At 42.3% G+C, this 26,854-nt stretch overlaps 1 protein-coding gene across 7 annotated transcripts in view; it reads right to left on the minus strand.

The window, feature by feature from the left end:
- FRMD4A (FERM domain containing 4A) overlaps positions 1–26,854 on the minus strand; it is a 580,110-nt gene that overhangs the window by 285,754 nt on the left and 267,502 nt on the right. Inside the window, exon 1 of one of the 7 annotated variants that reach the window (XM_082254219.1) lies at positions 3,097–3,444. The exons of the other annotated variants lie outside the window; for them this stretch is intronic. The gene's annotated coding sequence lies outside the window, so the exon portion shown is untranslated. Of the gene's footprint in view, positions 1–3,096; positions 3,445–26,854 lie in introns of those variants that run through there. 7 annotated transcript variants of the gene reach the window in all.

Consider the following 26,854-nt stretch of genomic DNA (forward strand, 5'->3'; position numbering starts at 1 on the left):
AACTACCAGCATGTTGTTGGAGTGTGGAAGGAAACCAGAAGTAACCCACACAGGCACAAGGAGAACAGGCATCCTCAATGTAGGTAGTGTCTGGGTGGCTGGGATTTGAACCAGGGACCTCAGAACTGTAAAGCAGGCAAGCTAACCACACAAAAACCTAGAAAGACATCATCACTAGTATTATGACTGCATATCGCTAAAATACACGCTACTGATTATAGCAGTGTTATTGCACTTATTTCGAGAAAGTTGAGTATTGTACATTATTTTTCATACTTGCAGTTCTAGAAAGGAACTAGAAAGGAGCAGATCTCTCAAAAGCTTGTCTTGACAAATCAACGGTTATTGCAAATTTTAATATATATTATATTAAATATATATTATATAAATGTAATTTAAATAAAAGAAGTTGAGTGCTCAACTGTGTTGTAGGTGTAGGATATGTGTTAGGTAAGTAGGTAAGGAAACTGCACAGTGGAGTTGATTTACAAAAGGAAAATAGACTCTTCACTTTGCAAGGGAATTTGCCCTAGAGCTTAGTGAATGAGCTCTATTGACTTTCATCATCCAATCATGTGCAAAAAAAAATTGCTGTTTGCATGTGACTGGGTATTCTTTGCAAAGGGAAACTTCACCAAATTCACTAAACTCTGGGGCATATTCCCTTGCACAGTAAACAGTCTATTTGCTTTTAATAAATCAACCCCTATGTTTCAGATTTTTTATATCACATAAGATATCATAAAGGATAAAATTTAAACATGTTATATTTCCATAAAGCTAGCATTCAGTTAGATCTTGTAAGTGATAGTCCTGGATTGACAACTTTACCTTAAATGACAGAACACACCTTATCAAAGACAATTCTCCATTCTACATACAGGCAGTCAACAAGTCAAAGCTACTGTCAAAGGGTTCACAGCTGTAATAGACGGCGCATCCTCAAGTAACACACGTAATCCCCAGAACACAAGATCCCAACTTTATACTGACACAGGTGTCATCCTCATTTGAGCAGCACAAAATTCTCCCTTACTGACTGTTCAATATCTGCAGCCAAGACAAGCTCCCAATGGAACTCCAGCTATTGGTGAGACACATTTCCACAATTCTTCTCCAAACAATCTAAATATAGAAGATTTTTATCAGAGCTGTCACAGTGGATAGCCATTAGCAAGGCAAATAAAAAAAATGAATCTATAATTTATATGATCATATGATATATGTATATTTGTTCTCATTAACATCTAAAAATAATGCCCCTTTTAAAAAAAGGTAATTTTGTTTTACAAACCAGAGTAGTACAATATTTCTCTGCAAACACAATATGGCTTCCCAAGACTAATAAGAGGGAAAGATGGGTCTTCGTTTCTTCACAGACTGCAACATTTAGCATTATGTTACTTAATGATCCCAATGCAATTTTGACAGCCTAAATTAAATATATATACATATTTTATACTGTTCCCTGTACCATATGCTAGAGTGCAGGGAGTATTTCAAGGACTGCTCCATGAGTCCACTGCTTATAAGAAGAAGGTAGCTTCCATAGCAATCATGACATCACAGAAACATAAAACATTTGCTGTGGCCTCAACTACAAGTACATTGGTACTTGGCTTAAAAGAACTGAAGAAATTGGTCAGCCAACAATGATCATATCCTGAACATACACATGGGTAATGTTTCAAGGTTTATCTCTCAAGCTTGTAATTCTATCTCTGCATTCAGTGGCATACATTATATGGAAGAGCGTCAAAACTCCATGTCAGGTGACTAACACCCACCATGACAGTCTGCATGCAAAGCATGTGCAAATAAAATTCAAGACTTGTTTACTAGTAACATATGCAAAACCAGCCTGTTCACACTACCTATACAACAAACTAGGTAGCCAATATCTATTTAATTGTACAAAAGCAGACCCCAGGATAAGGTCTCCAGCATCAACTGAGTTTAACCCTTCATCCTGGAAAACACTAACCTCCTGTTTTATAATCAGGGATGTTAAAACCTTCTACAAGAAACAGAGGCTCCGCCATACGATATGTGCTTTTCAGCAAATCGCAGTGGCAACCATCCCCCCCTTTCATAATAATAAAAGAAAAACAGCATTTTTTACTATCATGGGGAATGAGAGCTTTATAATGTCTCATGTTTCCTAGCTGCATGCTCTGTCTGGGTAGGCTGCCCACATCATGTGTGTATAGCACTAAATCTGCCAAGGCTATTTTTAGACCTAAACACCTCCTAAAACACTGGGACCATGGAAAGGCTTAAACCGGTTATATTTTACTCTTTCCAGCAATCATCCTGACAATTTTATTTGTCCCTGTTGGACTAATCAACGCTGCCTTCATCACCATGCCATTTACATGTCTGCTTGTATCTCAATGAATGAAAAACATCCTATACCGTGTGCCATTACCCCCCCCCCCCCCCCCGAATGCACATCTTTCTGATCCACACTCATTGCATCTTCTCAAAGTGCAACGTTCACCTATGTAACCAGATACATTAGATTTCATCTTCCCTTCCCATGTCATGGTGTTCTTTTTCATCATCCATCAGCACTACTTCCAAGCCACTAATGGCTGCTTTACTACTTACACCTTCAAATATAAATCGTGCATAGTACCAATACATTTAGGTGCTCTGCCCGTAAATGGTCCACCTCTTCTTCCATACATTAGGCAAGATGGATGGTGCACATATTCTATAGGTTTTTATGAAACAGGTCATCCTTACATTTTGAAGTTGATCTACGTAGTCTATTTATATAAATATAATATAATATCCGGGTGTCTACAGTATACATAAGTAGACTGCCCCACTCATCTTACATTGTATACAACTTTATATTTATAGGCAGATTTAAAAAAAAAAAGTCAATAATCCAATAATATAATACATCATTTAGAATATTTCTATTTATGAATGGTCATAGGCTACGTTGAGTATCACAGGTCAACTGTCCACACATTTAAACAATAATATGTCTCCCATCCAATCCCCTTGCATTGATTATTTGTTTGCAGGAATACGGGAAACTTCCCTGCCTGGAAAAAATAGGAAGACCTAACGTTCACACATTACCTTCTCTTCACCTTGGCCGGATCAGACGCTTTGCAGATGTCAACCCCAGAAAAAGCATCACATTAAATCCTGGTTAAACAGGCTCCTGGCCTAACAAGCAGCATCCATTTCCATCTCCAGTACCTCCTCTGTGGCTTTGCTGGAATATACAGACACAGCCCCTCTTGCTTGGTTTCCTCCTGTGAGTGTATGTGTGTGGATGTGTGTCTGTGATTCTATCCTCTCTGCACAGTGCTACCACATCCCATCGCCCTGCTAACGGTCTCTCACATAGAAACTGGCGGCGGTCCAGGGTGCACCACACAAATGTTCATCTTCAGGAAAAAAAAAAAAGAAAGAACGAAAAATTCAGAGAGTGCTTGTTACACTACAAGGAGATTTCACACACAGGCACAGAACATGCCATTGGGAAGAAGGAGGGGTGGGAAAGCTGCTTCAGCTCAAATGCTTTTTCCCTTGGTTGTTCCTGCTGGTGCATTCCTCCTTTTTTTTTTTAATGACTCACGTGCAGACAAAAACACACTTTAAATGAAAAGAGGCTGGCTAGGGGTGGGGGGATGGGAAGCAAAAGAATAAAAAGGAGCTGCTTATCCTAGATGCTGGGTGATGTGTAAAGCAAGCACCCCAGCAGGCAAGCACTTATTCAGACTGGGGCCCTGCATTACACACTGCATAGCAACATCTGGCCTGGAATGGCAACGGCAATCCTGTTCACAAGGACTCTTTGCTGGGGTTGCTATGCAAGGCAAGATCACTTGGCATTTAATTGTTCTGAGTCCTAAGGTCAGGGTGTAAAACAACAAAAAATGATTATATAAAACATGTTTTCATTCTATGTATAAGGTGATTCTATCCATATTGGTGGAAAACCGAGCAGTGAATGTGATGCTTTTTAATTTGCACTAACAGTTAATTTTTTTACGACAAGCATTCAAAAGATCAATTCCCTTCACATAAAGTATTTAATTGTTTGGCATTCGATCATTTAGAGCCCATTCATACCAGATGCATTTTCAAGCATCTTTTTTTTTTTTTTTTTTTGGCTTCCATGTTTTTATTGAAAATTATTTTCAAAAAATAAGAATTGCAAGCAATCAGATAAAACATTTTCAGGTTTCTGACAACAGAAGGATCGGTACACAATATCGAAAGAGTATATTGAAATATTGTATAAAAATAAATCTACATCAAAGTTGTGTTGTTGGTCATATCACCATTACTTCCGGACACCCCGATGGGAACAAGCTGTGTCCGGATGGGAGCATGACCAATCATCACATTCATGTATAGTTCTTTCGTATCTTCAAGAACTGAGATTGTATTTTCAAATTACAACTTTTTTTGCAGGTTTCTACAGTAAAAAAATGTTTTCCAATAAGAGTATTGCGTTGCATTGCAGTGCGCTGAAAAAAAAAAAGTACTGCAGACTGCATTTGTATGCAACATATAAATGCGACTCTGGAAAAACAACAAGATAAGATTTAAAAGCATTTAAGAAAACTCATTGCAACACAAAAAGTAATGCAATGCATTTAAAAACCATATGATGATTTAAGCACGCTTGTGTTATTACATCGTCTATCAAAACACAAACACTGTCATAACTCTAGTCATAAGAGACCAGACCAGGAAGAATAAAGGACAAAGAATAAAGAAAGCATAAAAGAAAAACATATATTTTGCATGTTTTCAAATGACCTTCAATGGTCACTTTTAACAAAAAAGTGCATAACTACTAATCACTTAAAGAGGTTGTAAACCCACATTTTTTTTTTCTCTTCACCCTGAAAGAGAAACACATAATGAGCTAGTATGCATCGCATACTAGCTCATTATGAAATACTTACCTTAGAACGAGCCCCCGCCGTGCCGCCCGCTTACCTCTATGACAGGTGACATGTCCAGTCGCCCGTCTTCCGGGATCGCGGCATCCGGCCATCTGATTGGCCGGAGCCGCGGTGACGTCACTCCCGCGCACGCGCCGGGAGCCGTCGGTCACGACACGGGGCTCTGAAGGAACGGCACGATCGGCCATTCCTTCAGAGCGCATGCGCCAGTGACGTCACTGGCTGCATGTAAGGTAAATATCTCCTAAACGGTACATGTTTAGGAGATATATACAGTACCTATAGGTAACCTATAGGTAAGCCTTATCATAGGCTTACGTATAGGTACAACTTGCAGAGGAGGGTTTACTTCCTCTTTAAAGGAGTTGTAAAGTCAGAAGATTTTTTTAACTTAATGCATTCTTTGCATTCGAATAAAAAGCCTTCTGGGTATAGCAGCCGCCCCAGCATCTCCTAACACTTTCCTAAAGTCCCTCTCTGTCCAGTGATGTTCACAAGTCCTTCGGCCCTCCTGGACTCTCCCTCTTGATTGGCTGGGACACAGTGCCATTGGCTCCCGCAGTTGTCAATCAAAGTCAGTTACCTAATCAGGAGAAAGAGGGGATGGGGCCGAACCGCAGCTCTGTGTCTGAATGGACACACGGAGCTGCAGCTCAGCTTGGGTGTCCCCATAGCAAGCTGCTTGCTGTTGGGGCACGCGACAGGAGGGAGGGACCAGGAGCAGGGAAGTGGGACCTGAGAAGAGGAGGATTCGGGCAGCCCTTGCAAAACCAACTGCACATGGTAAGTATAACATGTTTGTTATTTAAAAAAAAAAAGCAAAAAGCAAAAAAAAAAAAGAGACTTTACAATCACTTTAAATGCACAATGTGGCCTTGAAGAAGAGACCCTGAGACACTGCAGAACGTCGGCTGTATTTGAATTATGTTGATGTGACAAGAATCAAACTAATTTATTGATTTTTATGAGAGTGTTGGTTACTTTCCTTCTTCTTTTGTAGTATTGCATGGTGCCATCTGTTGCTGTCATTATGAGCCCCATCCAGCTATACCTGTCACAATACTGTATGCAGTGTAGCCCAGGACAGTGTTATAATAAGGGCACAGATTATTTTTTATCGCTATTTTCCCTTTATAATAACATTTAAAAAAAAGTAATGCAGTTGTTAAGAGATTAAGCCTAAGTGCATGGAATTTAGACCTAATCACACAATTCAATAGTGTTTTTATTTAAGTGTATATAGGTCCATAAATATTGGTACATCGACACAATTCTAATCTTTTTGGCTCTATACACCACCACAATGTATTTGAAATTAAACAAACAAGATGTGCTTTAACTACAGACTTTCAGCTTTAATTTGAGGGTATTTACATCCAAATCAGGTGAAAGGTGTAGGAATTACAACAGTTTGTATATGTGCCTCCCACTTTTTAAGGGACCAAAAGTAATGGGGCGATTGGCTTCTCATCTGTTCCATGGCCAGGTGTGTGTTATTCCCTCATTATCCCATTTACAAGGAGCAGATAAAAGGCCCAGAGTTAATTTCAAGTGTGCTATTTGCATTTGGAATCTGTTGCTGTCAACTCTCAATATGAGATCCAAAGAACTGTCACTATCAGTGAAGCAAGCCATCATTAGGCTGAAAAAACAAAACAAACCCATCAGAGAGATAGCAAAAACATTAGGTGTGGCCAAATCAACTGTTTGGAACATTCTTAAAAAGAAAGAACACACCGGTGAGCTTGGCAATACCAAAAGATCCGGAAGACCAAGGAAAACAACTGTGGTGGACGACCGAAGAATTCTTTCCCTGGTGAAGAAAACACCCTTCACAACATTTAGCCAGATCAAGAACACTCTCCAGAAGGTAGGTGTATGTGTATCAAAGTCAACAATCATGAGAAGACTTCACCAGAGTGAATACAGAGGGTTCACCACAAGACGTAAACCATTGGTGAGCCTCAAAAACAGGAAGGCCAGATTAGAGTTTGCCAAACAACATCTAAAAAAGCCTTCACAGTTCTGGAACAACATCCTATGGACAGATGAGACCAAGATCAACTTGTACCAGAGTGATGGGAAGAGAAGTGTATGGAGAAGGAAAGGAACTGCTCATGATCCTAAGTATACCCCCTCATCAGTGAAGCACGGTGGTGTTAGTGTCATGGCATGGGCATGTATGGTTGCCAATGGAACTGGTTTTCTTCTATTTATTGATGATGTGACTGCTGACAAAAGCAGCAGGATGAATTCTGAAGTGTTTCGGGCAATATTATCAGCTCATATTCAGCCAAATGCTTCAGAACTCATTGGACGGCGCTTCACAGTGCAGATGGACAATGACCCGAAGCCTACTGCGAAAGCAACCAAAGAGTTTTTTAAGGGAAAGAAGTGGAATGTTATGCAAGGGCCAAGTCAATCACCTGACCTGAATCCGATTGAGCATGCATTTCACTTGCTGAAGACAAAACTGAAGGGAAAATGCCCCAAGAACAAGCAGGAACTGAAGACAGTTGCAGTAGAGGCCTGGCAGAGCATCACCAGGGATGAAACCCAGCGTCTGGTGATGTCTATGCATTCCAGACTTCAGGCTGTAATTGACTGCAAAGGATTTGCAACCAAGTATTAAAAAGTGGAAGTTTGATTTATGATTGTTAATCTGTCCCATTACTTTTGGTCCCTTAAAAAGTGGGAGGCACATATACAAACTGTTGTAATTCTTACACCGTTCACCTGATTTGGATGTAAATACCCTCAAATTAACCACTTTACCACCGGAGGATTTTGCTGTCTTACGTCCAGGCCACTTTTTGCGATTCGGCGCTGTGTGAATTTAACTGACAATTGCGCGGTCGTGCGATGCCGCACCCAAACAAAATTTACGTCCTTTTTTTCCCATAAACAGAGCTTTCTTTTGGTGGTATTTGATCACCTGTGCGATTATTGCGCTATAAACAAAAAAAGAGTGTTTATTTTGAAAAAATAACAATATTTTTAACATTTTTTTATATGAAATTCCTCCCAAAAAATATGTAAAAATCAATTTTTTTTTAAATTTTTGGCCAATTTGTTTTCTGCTACCTATGTTTGGTAAAAAAATCACAATAAACGTATTTTGATTGGTTTGCGAAAAAGTTATTGCGTTTACTAACTAAGGGAAAGATTTCTGTAATTTTTGGTGTTTTTTTTTTAACGAGTAATGGCGGCGATTTGCGATTTTTTTTGCGGGACTGCGACATTGCGGCGGACAGATCGGACCCTTGACTGACATTTTTGACACTTTTGGGGGTACCAGTGACATTACTACAGTAATCAGTGCTATATATATGTACTGTTACTGTAAAAAGACACTGGCAGGAAAGGGGTTAATTTTATTGGCGCGGGAGGGGTTAATGTATGCCTGGTGCTTACTGACGTGTGGGGGGGGGGGGTGACTGAGTGAGTCAGGGACAGATCGGATGTTCAGCTATGCTGAACACTCCGATCTGTCACTCCCTGTCACTTAGGAGATCCGCCCGCTCTGTTTACACAGGCGGGCGGATCTCCAAACTAGATTCCCAGACGATCGGGGAAGAGCAGCGGCGATCGCCGCCGCTCCTCCCCTGGACCGACTCCCGCTGTGAATGAAAACAGCGGGAGCGCGCCGCCTACAGGGGGAGGAGTCTAGCGACGTAGGTCTACGTCGCTGGACGATAACGAGCCACTGTGCCACAGTAGAGGCACAGTGAGCGGACGTAAAGTGGTTAAAGCTGAAAGTCTGCAGTTAAAGCACATCTTGTTTGTTTCATTTCAAATCCATCGTGGTGGTGTATAGAGCCAAAAAGATTAGAATTGTGTCAATGTCCCAATATTAATGGACCTGACTGTATGTAAATTTGCATTATTAGATAGCTATAGTAAAAAAGCACCATGCAATAAATATGAGAAGGGATAAAAGCAATATAAATAACCCTGGCCCAGAATACATAGAATGCCTGAAGGACTTCATAGTTCTACGCCCTAATCTTGTGTCAGAATGTATTGCACTTATTGTCAATGTGAACATCACCAAGTGTGGCTATAAGTAACTGAATTAACTCTATTACTGCTCTCAGAATCAGTGAACAACCCAACATTTGCTAAAAGAAGAGAAAAGGGTTATTGCTGTCTGTGTCCTCACTTAGAGGATGTCTCCTTACTTTCTATTTGATTGGGGTCAGACAGAACAGGAAGTGAAAGAACATCTCCTCCCTTCCTGCCTGTCTGATGGATATTAGGCAGAATAGGAAGTGAGGAAATGTAGGCAACATTAAGGACACATGTTTAGTAGAGAAAGAATAGGTTAGAACCTCTGTCTGGATTGTATTGCTGTCTTGCTACTTATTTTACTATTCAAGGGGCTGGAAAATCTCTTTAACAGGAACACAGTCAGTATTTCAAACTCAAGAGAGATTCTAACCTATCTCTGATCAATCCAGGATGTAAAAAATTAAGTTTAGGCTGGTGTTGAGTTTTGAAATCTGAAATGCATAATGAACATCTGCAATTCTGGCCACTACCATCCTCTAAACAGGAAGGAGTTGGTATACGTTTTTTTGGGCACTTAGAAAATAATTTTTTTTGTTTCCTGTTAATATACATGTACAGTATCTCACAAAAGTGAGTACACCCCTCACATTTTTGTAAATATTTTATTATACCCTTTCACGTGACAACACTGAAGAAATGACACTTTTCTTCAATGTAAAGTAGTGAGTGTACAGCTTGTATAACAGTGTCAATTTCCTGTCCCCTCAAAAGAACTCAACGCACAGCCATTGATGTCTAAACTGCTGGCAACAAAAGTGAGTACACCCCTAGGTGACAATGTCCAAATTGGGCCCAAAGTGTCAATATTTTGTGCGGCCACCATTATTTTCCAGCACTGCCTTAACCCTCTTGGGCATGAAGTTCACCAGAGCTTCACAGGTTGCCACTGGAGTCCTCCTCCACTCCTCCATGACGACATCACAGAGCTGGTGGATGTTAGAGACCTTGAGCACCTCCGCCTTCCCTTTGAGGATGCCCCACAGATGCTCAATAGGGTTTAGGTCTGGAGACATACTTGGCCAGTCAATCACCTTTACCCTCAGCTTCTTTAGCAAGGCAGTGGTCATTTTGGAGGTGTGTTTGGGGTCGTTGTCATGTTGGAATACTGCCCTGCAAGCCAAGTCTCTAAAGGGAGGGGATCATGCTATGCTTCAGTATGTCACAGTACATGTTGGTATTCATAGTTCCCTCAATGAACTGTAGCGCCCCAGTGCCAGCAGCACTCATGCAGCCGCAGACCATGACACTCCCACCACCATGCTTGACTGTAGGCAAGACACAATTGTCTTTGTACTCCTCATCTGGTTGCCGCCACACATGCTTGATACCATCTGAACTAAATACGTTTATCTTGGTCTCATCAGACCACAGGACATGTTCCAGTAATCCATGTCCTTAGTCTGCCTGACTTCAGCAAACTGTTTGAGGGCTTTCTTGTGCATCATCTTTAGAAGAGGCTTCCTTCTGGGACGACAGCCATGCAGACCAATTTGATGCAGTGTGTGGCTTATGGTTTGAACACTGACAGGCTGACCCCCCACCCCTCCAACCTCTGCAGCAATGCTAGCAGCACTCATATGTCTTTTTTCCAAAGACAACCTCTGGATTTGATGCTGAGCACATGCACTCAACTTCTTTGGTCGACCATGGTGAGGCCTGTTCTGAGTGGAACCTGTCCTGTTAAACTGCTATATGGTCTTGGCCACTGTGCTGCAGCTCAGTTTCTGGGTCTTGGCAATCTTCTTCTTAGGCCATCTTTATGTAGAGCTTGTAGAGTACTTGTAGAGTACTTTTTTTCAGATCCTCAGAGAGATCTTTGCCATCAGGTGCCATGTTGAACTTCCAGTGACCAGTATGAGAGAGCGAGAGTGTTAACACCAAATTTAACACACCTGCTCCCCATTCATACCTGAGACTTTGTAACACTAATGAGTCACACGATACTGGGGAGGAAAAATGGCTAATTGAGCCCAATTTGGACATTTTCACTTATGGGTGTACTCACTTTTGTTACCAGTGGTTTAGACATTAATAGCTGTGTGTTGAGTTATTTTGAGGGGACAGCAAATTTACACTGTTATACAAGCTGTACACTCACTACTTTACATTGTAGAAAAGTGTCATTTCTTCAGTGTTGTCACATGAAAAGATATAATAAAATATTTACAAAAATGTGAGGGGTGTACTCACTTCTGTGAGATACTGTAAAAATAAACAAAGTAAAGCTATGCACTATGGATATAGAAGATGTGCGGTATTATATTAAACCTCAGAGGTAACACGTAGTTCATTTTCTTAACAGGATATACAGTGATGACAAAGTTATGTCCTCAATTATGCTGGCAGCAGGAAAAGGAGCTGGCAGCTGGATGCTGAGTCAGTGAAAATCCGAGAAAAAACAACTCTAGAAAGGAAGCTGATCGATACGCAGCTGCCCTGTGTACCATTCTCTCCCGCAGCGTCCATTGTCTGACCTCTCTTCAAAGATGATGATTGTGCCAAACGTTAACGTAACATTTTTTTAGAAGTATTTCTTTCATACTCAGCAGTTACCTGAAATATCGCTTTGCCCTGGAGACGTTTCGTAAAAGTGCCACTATTTTATATTTATATTTAAGGTGCTACTAAACCCAGAACCTGCATTCACTATATCTGGTCTCCTACAGTCAACAGAACATGGACATGTAATTTTTGTTAGTACAAATAAACTGCTAAATACCCTTTCTTATCAGCAGTATATAGCAGTTTTGTGAATTGTATCAGTGTCTGATTAAAGCTTGTAGGAGAAGTTGTCATTCACCCCTGACCCTCTGTCTGGACAGTGCTGATTGGCCCTGTGCTGATCACATGCACTAACCCAAGAAAAAAAAAAAACTCTCTAGCAATACACACCCAACTGAGAATGTACTGCCTGACTCCTAATGCTCTGTTCTATCAGGACAAGGGTTGGAGTCAGTTAAAAAAGAGGAGGATCAGAGAGACAGGATCAGACAGCCTTTATACACAATGTGGATGATTAACCCCTTGGGTTCCACAGTGAGTATAACAAGCATGCTTTACTGCATATACAGACTGATTTTACTGTTGCGGGTTTAGTAACAATTTAACATGTAAAGCATGCCTTTTGTCTTTTTCCACGTGTGCATTAAGATAATATGGGGCCTATATCTCCTGCCCACTGCAGAAAATTCACTATTAGGCCTCATGTACTCTGCTGCTGATAAACGGACGTTTAGGAGCAGTTGGGTGGTTTTTTTCAGCACCCTCTGAACTCTCCTCTATGTTATCTTATCTGTCCATGTACTCTGAGTTGTTTATACTCGTTTAGAGGCAGTTGAGTTTAGTGGAATTTTTTTTTTTAAGCAAAAAATGCGTTCAAACGGAAGTTTATTGGCATTTGAAACGCCAAATGCTTGTAACAGCGTTCAAGCGTCTAAAAATGGTAACGCACATTTATAAGCATTTCGTTTATAGGTGTTTTCAATGGGAATACATTTCTGACCATTTTACAATGTAAAAATGCTTCTAAACGCAAACCCCAGTAAACACGCATAAATGCAGCATGTAAAGGTGGCAAAACGGACATTTTTAAACGTTGGTTACTAGCTGTTAAGTTCCAGCATTCAGGAGAGGTTTTAAAACGTTCTGTGTACATGAAGCCTAAAATTCCTACACATGGAGCCATTAAAGAAGAAATCCAGGCATGGCATATTTTTACGTAGTTACATGGGTTCAGCTTGGTACCTATGCACTGTATATATTAAATCTGCTACCCCAGTGATCTTGCTTCTGGTTCCCATACTGAGCAGCTAACCTGATGCATTGTGAATACATGGTCAACCACTTGGCATGGGCGCCATTCAGAGAATGTTTGCATCCCCTGAATGAATTACAAGCGTTCCCTGATTGGACGATGTGGAGAGCGTGAGCGTGGCCATGTAGTAGATTTAAAAGGCATTGGGCCTGATGTAGGTCTGCCAGGGTCACCGGTAACACCTTCAGCCCATTTAAGCTGAATACCCAAGAGTGAGATTTGAGTCAAAGACTAGTCCGGCATCTTTGGTTTGTTTTGTTTGTGGGGTATGAGTGGGATATGAGTGGGGTACTCCTCTGGCTCAACTAGGTACAAATGGGACACTTTGAAAAAAAATGCCTTTCAGCGCTGTCTTGACGCCGACTGGGGGCCAGCCAACGCTTGCTGGCGCTTCAAAAACACTGACTTGCTGTACTGTACTTGAAACTTGACTTCTGACACCCTGGTTAGCTCAAAAGTCCTAAACACTGCTCCCTCCAGTCCTCTCTGACTGCTGCAACTCTCAACACTGTACACTGCACACTGTACGCTGAACACTTCAGGGCCCAACTGCTGGCACCCCCTCTACACTTCAGGGTCCACACACTAGCACCCCCTTTACTCTTCAGGTTCCACTCACTGGCACCCACGTGTACACCTCAGGGTCCACTCTCTGGCACCCCCAATTCACTTCAGGGTCAACACTGGCACCCCCTTTACTCTTGCTTTCTGCACCGGCTAGCTAGCTCCCGGATCCCTCTGACCTTCTCTGGAGTGGTCCCCTCTCACTTGGCAGACCCCCGCAGTTTGCAGTACTCACGAACTGGGAATGCTTTCCTGAAACTTGACCTCTCTCAGCTCTGCTTGTCCTCGGCACACCGGATCCTCTCTGCAGCTCAGCTCAGCCCCTCTGTCCCCTCAGCCAAGCCAGCCGCCTGGGACACCCGATTCCTCTGACAGGGGGAGAAACAGCCGTACTCTCCCTCCCAGGACTCTGCTTCCCGCCAAAGACACTGCATCATGCACTCCCCTCAAACCTATACCCGCTCCCAGAATGCTGTGTGCCAGAATCTGCCTTGCTGGGGTAGATACAGGCCTGAGTTCACCATTGGCTGGGTTTCCTCCAATGCCCAATGAGAACCCTCTCATTAAGTACAGTGGGGAGACTCCCCAGTCCAAACAGACACACCTGGGAGACATGACAGCCCAGCTGAAAATCATGGCCCAGCTGTTAAGCAGACAAGGCCCACTATACTTTACCAAGCACCTACCTTGTAGGGTGCTACAGCCATATAGCCACAAATGTTTCCAAGGACAGCATACCTCTACAATAATGCCCCACACGGGTGCAACATGTTAGAGGGGCTTTCCTGATGGGCGGAGAGCCAGCTGAAGCCATTTTGTGATCATTTGTGATTTACTATATTGGTGTGCGGTCCTGGGAAACAATTGTGGCTATGTGGTCGCGTTTGATGTGCTCTTCACCCAGAAGCAGTGTTATTGCTGTTTTTTCTTATGGTAAATACTGTACATAGTTACATTGGTCCATGCTGGAGCAATGCAACTATTTAAAGATAAATCATACTTGGAATTCATTTTTAAAGCGGTAGTAAACCCCGCCTGGCCATTTTTACCTACAGGTAAGCCTGTAATAGGGCTTACCTGTAGGTAAAATTAATATCTTCTAAAAGACCACTATTTAGGGGATATTCACCCTCCATGCAGCCAGTGACATCACTGGCGCATGCTCTCTGAGGGTCTTGCATACCTTGCTGAAACTTCAGAGCTTCGTGTAGAAACCGAGTGACGTCATTGCGGCTTCGGCCAATCACATAGCCGGAGCGTACCAACCCAGAAGAAAGACCAGAGGAACATGTCAGCCTTCTCAGCGGTGACAGTTCAGCAATGCATACAAGCACTCTTTTCCATTGCCTTGCAGGTGATTTTTTTTTACAAAACATCTGCGGTTTACAACCGCTTTATTTGTCACAACTTTGGCTTATTTAGTATTTATTCAAAATACAATTGTTATGTTTCTAAAGAATGTTATATAAAAGTGAACATTACTGTGTGCAGTGGTTACCAGTTTTAATTCCCCTTTGCTCCATTTTAAAATGAGGGCCAGAAATTAGTAGAGAGGTATGGAAAATTGATGATCTAAAGTTCAAAAGTACAAAACATTGCTTCTGCGCTAGTTAGTTTAGTTTAGACTGTTCTTTAAAGTAAAAATCCAGACAAAACTTTTATAGGTTTTGCATGGTTGAATGGGTTAGGAACCTCATTTAGAAAATATTCCATTGCTATATGTGTCCCCACAGGGGTGATTAAGCCCTCCTGTATATCATCAGGTCAGAACTGAAGGACCATTCCACATTTGTCTGTTACCCATGAAACAAGAGGTGGGAGGATATCTAAAAAATAGGGGCATATGTCTTAGTGACAACTGTAAAATGTGAGATTTTCTTCCAAGGTTGCTGAAGTTAAAGTCTTACTAAACCCACAACAGTAAAGTAAGTGTGTATATGCAGTACAAATGCTTGTTATATTCACTGTGGGACCTAAGGGGTTAATCCTGTACATTGTGTAAAAAGGCAGATTGATCCTGACCTCTCTGATCCTCCCCTTCTTCCACAGTCCCCAAACGATCTTCTAATAGTAAAGAGCCTTGGGGGCACTCTGCACATGCTCAGTTTGATGTGTATTGCCGGAGAGTTTTTTTTTTTTGGGATGGTGCTTGTGATCGGCACAGAGCCAATCAGTACTGTCCAGACAGAGGGTCAGGAGTCATGCAGCATCATAGAGCAGTCAGAGTAGAATGAAAATTCCTCCTACAAGCTTCACCCAGACACTGATAGAAGTCACAAGACTGTTATATGCTAAAAGGAATTTAGCAGTTTATATTTACCTTCTTTTTCTTTTACTTTCACTTACAATATTATTGTTAAACAGGACGAGGAGAGGGGGTGAGGCTTCCTAATGGGGACACAGACAGCAATAAAAACCTGACAGGTGTTCTAATCTCTTTCCACTCTTTCCAAAACGAAAAAAAAAGGTTTTGCCTTCAGTTATACTTTAACCACTTTACCACCGGAGGATTTTGCTGTCTTACGTCTGGGCCACTTTTTGCGATTCGGCACTGTGCAACTTTAACTGACAATTGCGCGGTCGTGCGACGCCCTACCCCTAATTAAATTGACGTCCTTTTTTTCCCACAAACAGAGCTTTCTTTTGGTGGCATTTGATTACCTGTGCGATTTTTACTTTTTGCGCTATAAACAAAAAAAGAGCGTACATTTTGAAAAAATAACAATATTTTTCACATTTTTTTATATGAAATCCCCCCCCCCAAAAAATGTAAAAATCTAAAGTTTTTTAAATTTTTGGCCAATTTGTTTTCTGCTACCTATGTTTGGTAAAAAAAAAATCACAATAAGCGTATTTTGATTGGTTTGCGCAAAAGTTATTGCGTTTACTAACTAAGGGAAAGATTTCTGTCATTTTTGGTGGGTTTTTTTTAACGAGTAATGGCGGCGATCTGCGACATTGCGGCGGACAGATCGGACCCTTGACTGACATTTTTGACACTTTTGGGGGTACCAGTGACATTACTGCAGTAATCAGTGCTATAAATATGCACTGTTACTGTAAAAATGACACTGGCAGAGAAGGGGTTAATTTTATTGGAGAGGGAGGGGTTAATGTATGCCTGGTGCTTACTGACGTGTGTGGGGGGAGGTGACTGTGTGACACAAGGACAGATCCAGGGTTCAGCTATGCTGAACCCTGCAATCTGACCCTGCCTGTCACTTAGGAGATCCGCCCGCTCGTGTTTACACAGGCGGGCGGATCTCCACACTCGATTCCCCGACAATCGGGGAAGAGCAGTGGCGATCGCCACTGCTCCTCCCCTGGCCCGACTCCCGCTGTGACTGAATACAGCGGCAGCGCCTCCGGTGGCGCGCGTGCGCCGCCTAGAAGGGGGAGGGTCTCCCGACGTAGGTCTACGTCGTCAGACCTACAAGAGCCACTTTGCCGCAGTACAGCTCTAGTGAGCAGCGGCAAAGTGGTTAAAGGGATTGTAAAGTCTCTTTTTATTTTTGTTTAATAAAAATATTAAACATGCTATACTTACCTGCTCTGTACAGTTGTTTTTGATCCTTCTCTTCTCGGATCCCTCTTCGGCTCTCCTGACCCATCCTTTTCTTGCTATGGGGGAACCCGAGCGGAGTCATAGCTCTGTAAATCCATTGAGACACAGAGCTGCGGTATGGCCCCACCCCGCTTCTGTGCCTTAGCCAATGAGGAGGGGAGTCCCCGAAAGGCTGAGACACTCGTGGACATTGCTGGATTGGGAGAGGGCTCAAGTAAACATTAGGGGGGGGGAGCTGAATGTATTGGGATAAAAAACCTTCTGACTTTCCTACCCCTTTAACCTTCACCATTCTGTACAGAAAATAAATCTAGCAGGAGTTACACTTTAAAAAAAAATAAAATGTCCATATGACATTAATATTTGCTAACTGGGGTCAGTCAGAATAACCTTACTAACCACATAATGTATTATATGTAACCACATAATAAAATGTTCCTACCATAATAACATATAACGGGACAGAATGAGCCAGTTTGGGAAGGAAAAGCCTTCAGTCATGTTTCTTTGTACTGTAGCACCACCAAAACCTTTAAACTCTATGCAGATAGTTGGAAGCGAGCCTAAGACCTTTGAACTGTAACCTTTCCGAGCTAACCACTAAGCCAACGGATGAACCATTGTGGGTCCAAGCAGTAATGCAATCGGCAAAATAACTGCAGTGCCAATAAAAAAAAATTCAAGCAATGCTTACTGTAATATTTGGCTCATGAATAATTTGGTCATAATATGTGTGTGCATGTATGTACAACATGTGAGATAAGGGAACTCAGATTTTACGTTTCTTGGCAGGGACTGATGTGAATGTACACAAAAAAGTGCTGCGTTAATTGATTGAGTGTTAAAAATGCCTGTTGTAACAAATAAAATTAATATCTACATGAACTGGGATAAGATTTCAGGAATATTGTGTATGTATACAGTTAAGAGTATACAGTATCTTACAAAAGTGAGTACACCCCTCACGTTTTTGTAAACATTTTATTATATTTTTTCATGTGAAAACACTGAAGAAATGACACTTTGCTACAATGTAAAGTAGTGAGTGTACAGCTTGCATAACAGTGTACATTTGCTGTCCCCTCAAAATAAATCAACACACAGCCAAATAATGTCTAAACCGCTGGCAACAAAAGTGAGTACACCTCTAAGTGAAAATGTCTAAATTGTGCCCAAAGTCGCAATATTTTTTGTGGCCACCATTATTTTCCAGCACTGCCTAAACCCTGGGGGCATGGAGTTCACCAGAGCTTCACAGGTTGCCACTGGAGTCCTCTTCTACACTACCATGACAACATCACAGAGCTGGTGAATGTTAGAGACCTAGCGCTCCTCCACCTTCCGTTTGAGGATGCCCCACAGATGCTCAATAGGGTTAAGGTCTGGAGACATGCTTGGCCAGTCCATCACCTTTACCCTCAGCTTCTTTAGGGATCATGCTCTGCTTCAGTATGTCACAGTACATGTTGGCATTCATGGTTCCCTCAATGAACTGTAGCTCCCAAGTGGCGGCAGCACTCATGCAGCCCCAGACCATGACACTCCCACCACCATGCTTGACTGTAGGCAAGACACACTTGTCTTTGTACTCCTCACCTGGTTGCAACCATACACGCTTGACACCATCTGAACCAAATACGTTTATCTTGGTCTCATCAGCCCACAGGACATGATTCCAGTAATCCATGTCCTTATTCTGTTTGTCTTCAGCAAACTGTTTGCAGAATTTCTAGTGCATCATCTTTAGAAGAGGATCCCTTCTGGGATGACAGCCAGGCAGACAAATTTGATGCAGTGTGCGGCGTATTGTCTGAGCACTGACAGGCTGACCCCCCCACCCCATTATCCTCTGCAGCAATGCTGGAAGCACTCATACGTCTATTTCCCAAAGACAACCTCTGGATATGACGCTGAGCATGTGCACTCAACTCCTTTGGTTGACCATGGTGAGGCTGAGTGGAACCTGTCCTGTTAAACCGCTGTATGGTCTTGGCCCCCGTGCTGCAGCTCAGTTTCAGGGTCTTGGCAATCATCTTATAGCCTAGACCATCTTTATGTAGAGCAACAATTCTTTTTTTCAGATCCTCAGAAAGTTCTTTGCTATGAGGTGCCTTGTTGAACCTCTGGTGACCAGTATGAGAGAGGGAGAGCGATAACACCATATTTAACACACCTGCTCCCCATTCACACCTGAGGCCTTGTAACACTAACGAGTCACATAACATCGGGGAGGGAAAATGGCTAATTGGGCCCAATTTGCACATTGTCACTTAGGGGTGTACTCACTTTTGTTGCCAGCAGTTTAGACATTAATGGCTGTGTGTTGAGTTATTTTGAGGGGACAGCAAATTTACACTGTTATACAAGCTGCACACTCACCACTTTACATTGTAGCAAAGTGTAATTTCTTCAGTGTTGTCACATGAAAAGATATAATAAAATGTGAGGGGTGTACTCACTTCTGTGAGATACCGTATGTCCTATGCACACATGTAGGTATATGTAAATCTAAGCACTTATCTATGCATTTGTAAGGGTCAAAATATAGACACTTATCTATGTACATACATTTGTTTATGCAAATGTTGTAGGCGCAACTGTAAGCGTTTGAGAGATATTTACATTTTACCTCTACAATATACCATGCACGGTAAACTATAAAAATTTGAGATGCCTTGAATATCAATACAAGCTGGGAAGAGCCTGTGCAAATGCTTTTTCTAAAAAAAGGTTGCACAGCAACAGTGTAGCTGAATGATATGACATTGCTACAGATATATATTTAAAGCTGAAAGACATTTTTAGAAAAAAAAAAAAAAGAAATGTACTTGATTTAATCCATGCAAAGGATTTGTATGTGTGAAGAGCTACGCTTTTATTAACATATGGTAAACGCAGCAGCCCTTTAAATCGTATTACCAGCACCACCAACAGGTCAAAGACCAGATGACAGGAATAAATGACAAATCTGATCATCCAACGCTCACTCTGTAATACTGGAGATGATTACATTTCTGTCAGCTCCAATAAATAAGACAGAAAACACAGGGACACTCTTTATCTGTATTTCAAAGCATGTTCCAGCTGAATACCCCAAAAAAGTGACATATTTTTAAAAGAATCAGGTTATGTTGAAGATACGATGAACCTTATACATGGTTGGCTGAATCCATTTGGTTTCCTGTATACACCGGAGGGTCAGCTGACCTCCACACATTCAGGAAAAATGATTGCAACGGTACACATTTCTTCTAAGCTTTAACAACAGGAAAAGGGAAAAGGTGTGACAAAGACCTTACATGACATAGTTTAGTTTCTGCAAAATAATAGACTATTTCTTGGTAAACAGACATCCACAACATCTTGACATTCCCAATCATGCTTAGAAGTGATCTATAGTGATTACGGAACATCCAGAAATGGTAATTCTGCCTACCTTTTGTCTTGAATATCTCCTGAAAGTTTGCAGTTCACCTACACCAGGGATCTAAAACTGGTGGCCCTCCAGCTGTTGCAGAACTACAATTCCCATGAGGCATTGCAAGAATGACAGTTACAAGCATGACTCCCATAGGCAGAGGCATGATGGGACTTGTAGTTCCGCAACAGCTGGAGGGCTGCCAGTTTGAGACCCTGGACCTAAACTCTTATAGCTATATTATATATCTTAAGAAAAAGTGTGTAGTGCCAAAAGTAAATGAAAAACAATGAATTGTGAATATGGTGTTATAAATGGACAACACATTGAAGTACAGTATGAAAAAGTGCTAAAGTTAAAAAAAAAAAAAATATATATATATATATATATATATATATATATATATAAAGATATCTTAGATTGTAAGCTCTAACGAGCGGGTCCTCTGATTCCTCCTGTATTGAAGTGTATAGTATTTGTACTGTCTACCCTCAAGTTGTAAAGCGCTGCGTAAACTGTCGGCGCTATATAAATACTATATAATAATGATATATATATATTTTTTTTTTAACTTTAGTACTTTTTCGACTTTACTTCAATGTGTTGTCCATTTATAACACCATATTCACAATTCATTGCTGTTCATTTACTTTTTTTTTTTTTTTTTTTACACACTTTTTTCTTAAGATATATAGTATAGCTATAAGAGTTTAGGTCCAGGGTTTCAAACTGGCAGCCCTCCAGCTGTTGCGGAACTACAAGTCCCATCATGCCTCTGCCTATGGGAGTCATGCTTGTAACTGTCATCCTTGCAATGCGTCATGGGAATTGTAGTTCTGCAACAGCTGGAGGGCCACCAGTTTGAGACCCCTGGTGTAGGTGAACTGCAAACTTTCAGGAGAAATTCAAGACAAAAGGTAGGCACAATTACCATTTCTGGATGTTCCGTAATCAGTATAGATCACTTATATATATATATATATATATATATATATATATATATATATCGAACCTTGAATGAAAACCAACAATAAAAAACCAATATAGTGAAAAATATAGATTTAAATGCACAGTCCCATGATAGGATCAGCAATATAAACTTATTGGTGAGAGTACAAAGTTCACTGCACAGATGTGCACAAAAAAATAGTGGTGACTTGAAAAGTGAAGAAGTGATCCAGTACAGTGCTCCAGAATCACCCACCACACACCTGTGAAATGGACACTCACTGGAAAAGATGGCTGTCATTACAGCAGCAAACACGCATTCAGTGTAGATCTGACATCTGTTGTGTGGAAGGCTGTTCAGCAACTCGCACCATCCAGATGTAGCTGTGATAAATAAAGCTCACCAGGAGCCAGATGAAGTCTCCATAGTGTAGTATTTATTGGATGTGTATGTTAAAAGCCAAAATGAAATTAATTATAAAACCATATGACAATGGGTGCCACTACCGATCGGACAGGGGCCTGACGTTAGCACTAGCGTCTCCTCCCCAACGCGTTTCATCCAATAGGACATTATCAAGGGACCCTGATAACTTTATACTGTATGTCTGTAGGGTGAGATCACTACATGGTTGGGCCTAATAAGCCCAGTCAGGGTGAAATGCATCAGAGGCGACTGTAACTGAAGTCTCTACTAGTTTATCAGCACATGTGGTTGATCTATGTGGTGTTCGCCTACTAATTTTCCTATTGTGGTTGTTTCATATAGTGACATGTGCTCCTAGAGTGTCTGGCACTCACTGTGGCAGGAAAACTGAGTGAAGGACAAATGGGAGGCATTTAAGCACTGCTATTTTTTACATGTGGGCACAGAGAGAAATATATAAATTGAATTATTTTAAAAAATGCGATTGGCCTGGTTGTTTTTGGCCTCAATATTTCCTGAGTCACTGCCCAGGAGGAAGCATGCTCTGTGTACAGGTTACTCCAATATGATATAAATCATTAAAAACAGTTTATGCACATCCCCATCCCCTGGAATTTGTGTTTTTTTTTTCTTATGCCTGAGGCGCCAAAAGTAGGTTGGGAGATGGAATCAGGGCTGCTGTTAGAAATCACGAGGCCCCATTCAGCCTACCTGATAGGCCCCCTTCCCTCATCCGAAAGTGACTGAGGACATAGATTTATCAGTCCCTTTCTCTGTAGCCTCAGCTACACAGATGAATGAATAGAGAGAGAACTCTGATGCTTCCTGGTCATTCACAAACAAGCATAGTAAACACAGTTTACTATGCTTTAGCGAGGAATGGACACAGGACTGATTGGTAAGGATCGCTCACTGTGTTCATTCAGGAAAGGAAGGGGCCAGTAAATGTCATTTGCTGGCCCCTTCCCCTCTGCTCTCCATCATGAAACATCCCCGCAGCAGCTGCAGGCGGGAGAGGAGAGGAAAGAAACCAGCAGCGCTGCGAGGGAAAGGGGAGCACAGTGGAACCCGGACAGTGGAGGGAAGGGACGCATGTGCTAGAACCAATCCCCCCTGCAGTGCAGCCAGAGGGGGAAAGAAGAGGAAAAGCTTGCTATGCTGCAGGGGGAGGCAGAAGAGAATCAGTGTCTGCAATAAGACAGTACTGCCAGACCTTCTGCTCAACCGATGTCCCAGGCCTTCTTTGGAACTGATATGGCCTGGGCCAAGTACAGGAGGGCTGGCTGTACTGCCTTATTAGCGGTCCTGGGTGTAATACCTACATTTATATTTATACAGTGTGCTATTGCATTTATGCAAACAATATAAAAAATCTAAATGTGATGCAGCCAATAAAGATTCCGCTTTCCGTTATAGAGTGGATTACAACAAATAAAAAAGTAAATTTTATCTTATTTTCTTTTCTCCAGTGAAAATAAATCAACCCCATAGGGTCTAAAGATTTAGTCAATCCTAAACTGATACTTCAAGTGTCACGAGGGAAAGTGCTACATTTTAGAGTTGTCACCAGAGCAGGATGTGAGGGAAAATCCTCCATAGGGGACACTTTCTCGTATGACAACTCCATAAGATGGGAATTCCAATGCATTAATTTCCTGTTGGATCTTAAGCACAGAAAGTGAAGGAAACTCCCTAGCTGGATAAAGGCAGCAAAAAAAAAAAAAGGGGGGGGGGTTAACCCTTTTTCTTCTCTATCCAAAACCCCCAAAAATGTCGGCTTGATATACACTTTAAATAAATGAGAGACACAAAGCTGCTTTGTGACCTAAGCCACCTGCATTTACCCACACTGATCGATTTATGTAAAACTGTAATAATGGATGTACCTATTATTGTAGGTATTTGTTTTAGGTATAGTTATAATACACATACTACACAATATATCACTAAATAAAACTAACATTAACACAGACACTTATTTTAACAAATGTTGACCCAAGGATCATAATTATTTTTCCAACAGCTTTTTTCCCAGCAGAGAGAGAGACTAATGATTTAAAGCCTCTGACCCCATTTGTCACACGTGGCTTGAGTTAGTGATTACAAATCAACAGCTTTGAAAGTCAAAGGTTAGAGAGCAGCTCAAGATATGACTAAGGGATGATTGGTGAACGATTGAAATGGTTGACTAGGGACCAGAAGAACTTATATAAGAAATCATTTGCTCAACTGTAATGCCCAATATCCATTACGGCTAATATGATTTATTTTCCAGTTTCACTGTGTCAATAAGTGACTTTTTTCAGACACAGTTACTTGGCAATCGAGCACATTAAACGCCAGGACACTTTCCTTTCTTTATATTCCTTACAGGACGATTACCAAAGAATTTTATCAGCATAAATAGGAGACTATAGTTGGCAATGTTTCTGAAAACTGAGACATTTGTGCCACTGCCTCTAGCTACAGCAAATCAGAGACTGTCTACTGTGTTTCTGCTCAATAGCATTTACTTAAAGCTAGATAAAGTCAAACAGCTACTTTTCTGGTTGTACTACATGTGAAGGTTTACCATGGAGGGGGTTGGCTTTTCTGAAACACCAGGTATCAATGGATAATCAGTGCAGATCTCAAATTTTATACTGTTCAGAGTCACATGGTTGGAAGAAACGAATGCCTCGTTTCCACTGAGCGGAACGGTTTGGGTCGGTACAGTTTGGAAGGGTTAGAATGGTCCGGTCTATTCAGGTGAGCGTCTCCACTGCAAGTCGGGCCACCAGGGACCATGCGGGGTTTACACCAAATGAGGTGTTTGTTTTGCTCTTTCATTTGACGTGAGCATTGAAGTTTTCCTGTCCGCCAGTCAGTGGAATCTATTGTGTGACGCCAGTAGCTCTGCCCTAACCGTACCGTACCATTTCCTATGACCCTAGATCTGAAGAAGGACCAGGAATGGTGCGGTTTGGTTCGGTTGTATAGGCCACTTTCATAATGGAAACACTCAAATTAGCGTACTGTACCGAACTGACCCGAACCGATCCGCTCAGTGGAAACGAGGTATAAGTGTTGGTAGTGGCAATAACAGCAGGGGTTTTGAGGTCACTTCCTTGGATCCAGATGGGACTGTCCCTCAAACTATAAAAGCCAGAAGTCAAAGGTCTAGCAGGCAACCAAAGTCTGCCAGTAGGACGTACAAGACCCACAGGTCCCAGGTCTTCTTAAACGTAGGTATAGTATCCCAAAAGTTTTGCTGTCAAGAAAATGTCAAGTGAAGTTGGGTTTTAACTTCATCCATCAAAAGCACGTGGGACATCCATGCTTTCGCTATAGTTTGCTTCGTTTCTTTGAGCCATCAGTTTGCACTTGTGTTTCGAATTGCTGTCAGGTTTTAAATTAGGTAACGCCACACCTGGGTGCACAGGGACAGGAAGGCTAGTGCATCTATCAGAGTGATGGAGAAATGTGCTCACCAGCTCGCTACTTCTCCTTTCACTGTCCAGTGACAGGGTGGTGGTGGAAACCTGTCAGGAATATTGAACTGTAGCAGAGAAAAATGAGGTCTAATCCAGAGGCGTAACTAAAACCTTCAGGGCCCCGGTGCAAGAAACCACGAAGGGCCCCCTGGACGCCTGGCTGGGACCCTTCTCTTCAAGCCTGGGGGTCTTCCCACTGATCCTGGGGCCTTTTACTCACGTGTCAGGGCCCTTTATTATGGTCCTGCAGCGGGACCCTTTCACAAGTTCTGCAGTGGGCCCCCTTCCTGCCATCTTGGGGCCTCCCCATGGTAGTGGAATGCCAGGGCCCGGTCGCGAGTGTGACCTTTGCGATCCTGGAAGTTCACCCACTGGTGTCAGTAGTTTTTAGTTTTTATTTTTTGGTATTTTAATTGTATTATTTTTTATCATTTTATTTTATTTTTTTTTCAATGTCACTGACTATGACTCTGTCCATTCAGAAAAGGAAGGAGCTGGTAAATTACATATTTAGCGACCCCTTCCTGGTTCTCTATTGTGACACTATCCCCTGCTCCCCTGCAGCAGCCGGCAGGAGAGGGAAGGGAGCACAGTGTGGGGGGGCAGCACAGTAAGGGGGGGGGGACCTGGGGAGCACACAGGGGCCCAGAGACAGCAGAACACAAGTGAACTGGATAGGAGGAGTGGCGGGGGCAGCATACAGAGGAACCAATCTCCTCCATTTTCCTCCTGCAGCTACAGGAGGAAAAAGGAGGACTGTGTTTTCTCTACATGCTGCCCCCTCCACCCCTCCTATCCAGGTGTACAGGGGAGCTGCACAGGCCCCCTGGAGCATGGGGCCCGGTTGCAATTGCAAACCCTGTAGTTACGCTTCTGGTCTAATCTTATTCCAGGTGTGGCAGAGCTGCATAAATCATAAAACTGGATGGAGAGAAATATAAATCCCTTGGTCCCATTTTAGCAATCTTCAATGTGCTGCCTTCCCCCGAGACACAGCTTTTGAGAAAAAAAAAAGGCCTTGTGCATGAACATCGCGGTCCTCTTTATTTTTTATGAGGAGGCCTACTCATGGTGCCCTCCAGCAGTCCTGCAGAGAGACACTAAACAGGTCTGGGACAACCACAAAGGTAAGTATTGGGCTGCACTAGGGGTTGGTGCCTGCCTTAACCGCTTGCCGACCGCCGCACGACTATTTACTGCGGCGGTCAGCCTCTCACAGGCAGAGCGACTTAGTACTACGTCGCTAGCCTGTGAGGGTCTAGGGAGCGAGCGCGCGCCCCTGGAGGTGCGCTCCCGCTCCCACGCGGTCATGGACCCCCCCCCCCGCGCGTGTGAATGTAAACAAGCCGCCTGTCATTCTGCCCTGTGTATGAATGGTGATCATACGGTTCTACTATATAGGACTGTTGATCACTGTTCATACACCTCAAGCCACAGCCGATCACAGTTAGAATCACGCCCCTAGGGACACACATAACCCCTCCCTCTCAAATAAAGTTAACCCCTTCACTGCCAGTGTCATTTTTACAGTAACAGTATGTATAGCACTGATTACTGTAGAAATGTCACTGGTAACCCCAAAAGTGTCAAAAATGCCAGTCAAGGGTCCGATCTGTCCGCTGCAATATTGC

The sequence above is a fragment of the Pelophylax lessonae genome (genome assembly GCF_965119305.1).
Source record: "Pelophylax lessonae genome assembly, chromosome: 4".
Classification (NCBI taxonomy): Eukaryota; Metazoa; Chordata; class Amphibia; order Anura; family Ranidae; genus Pelophylax; species Pelophylax lessonae.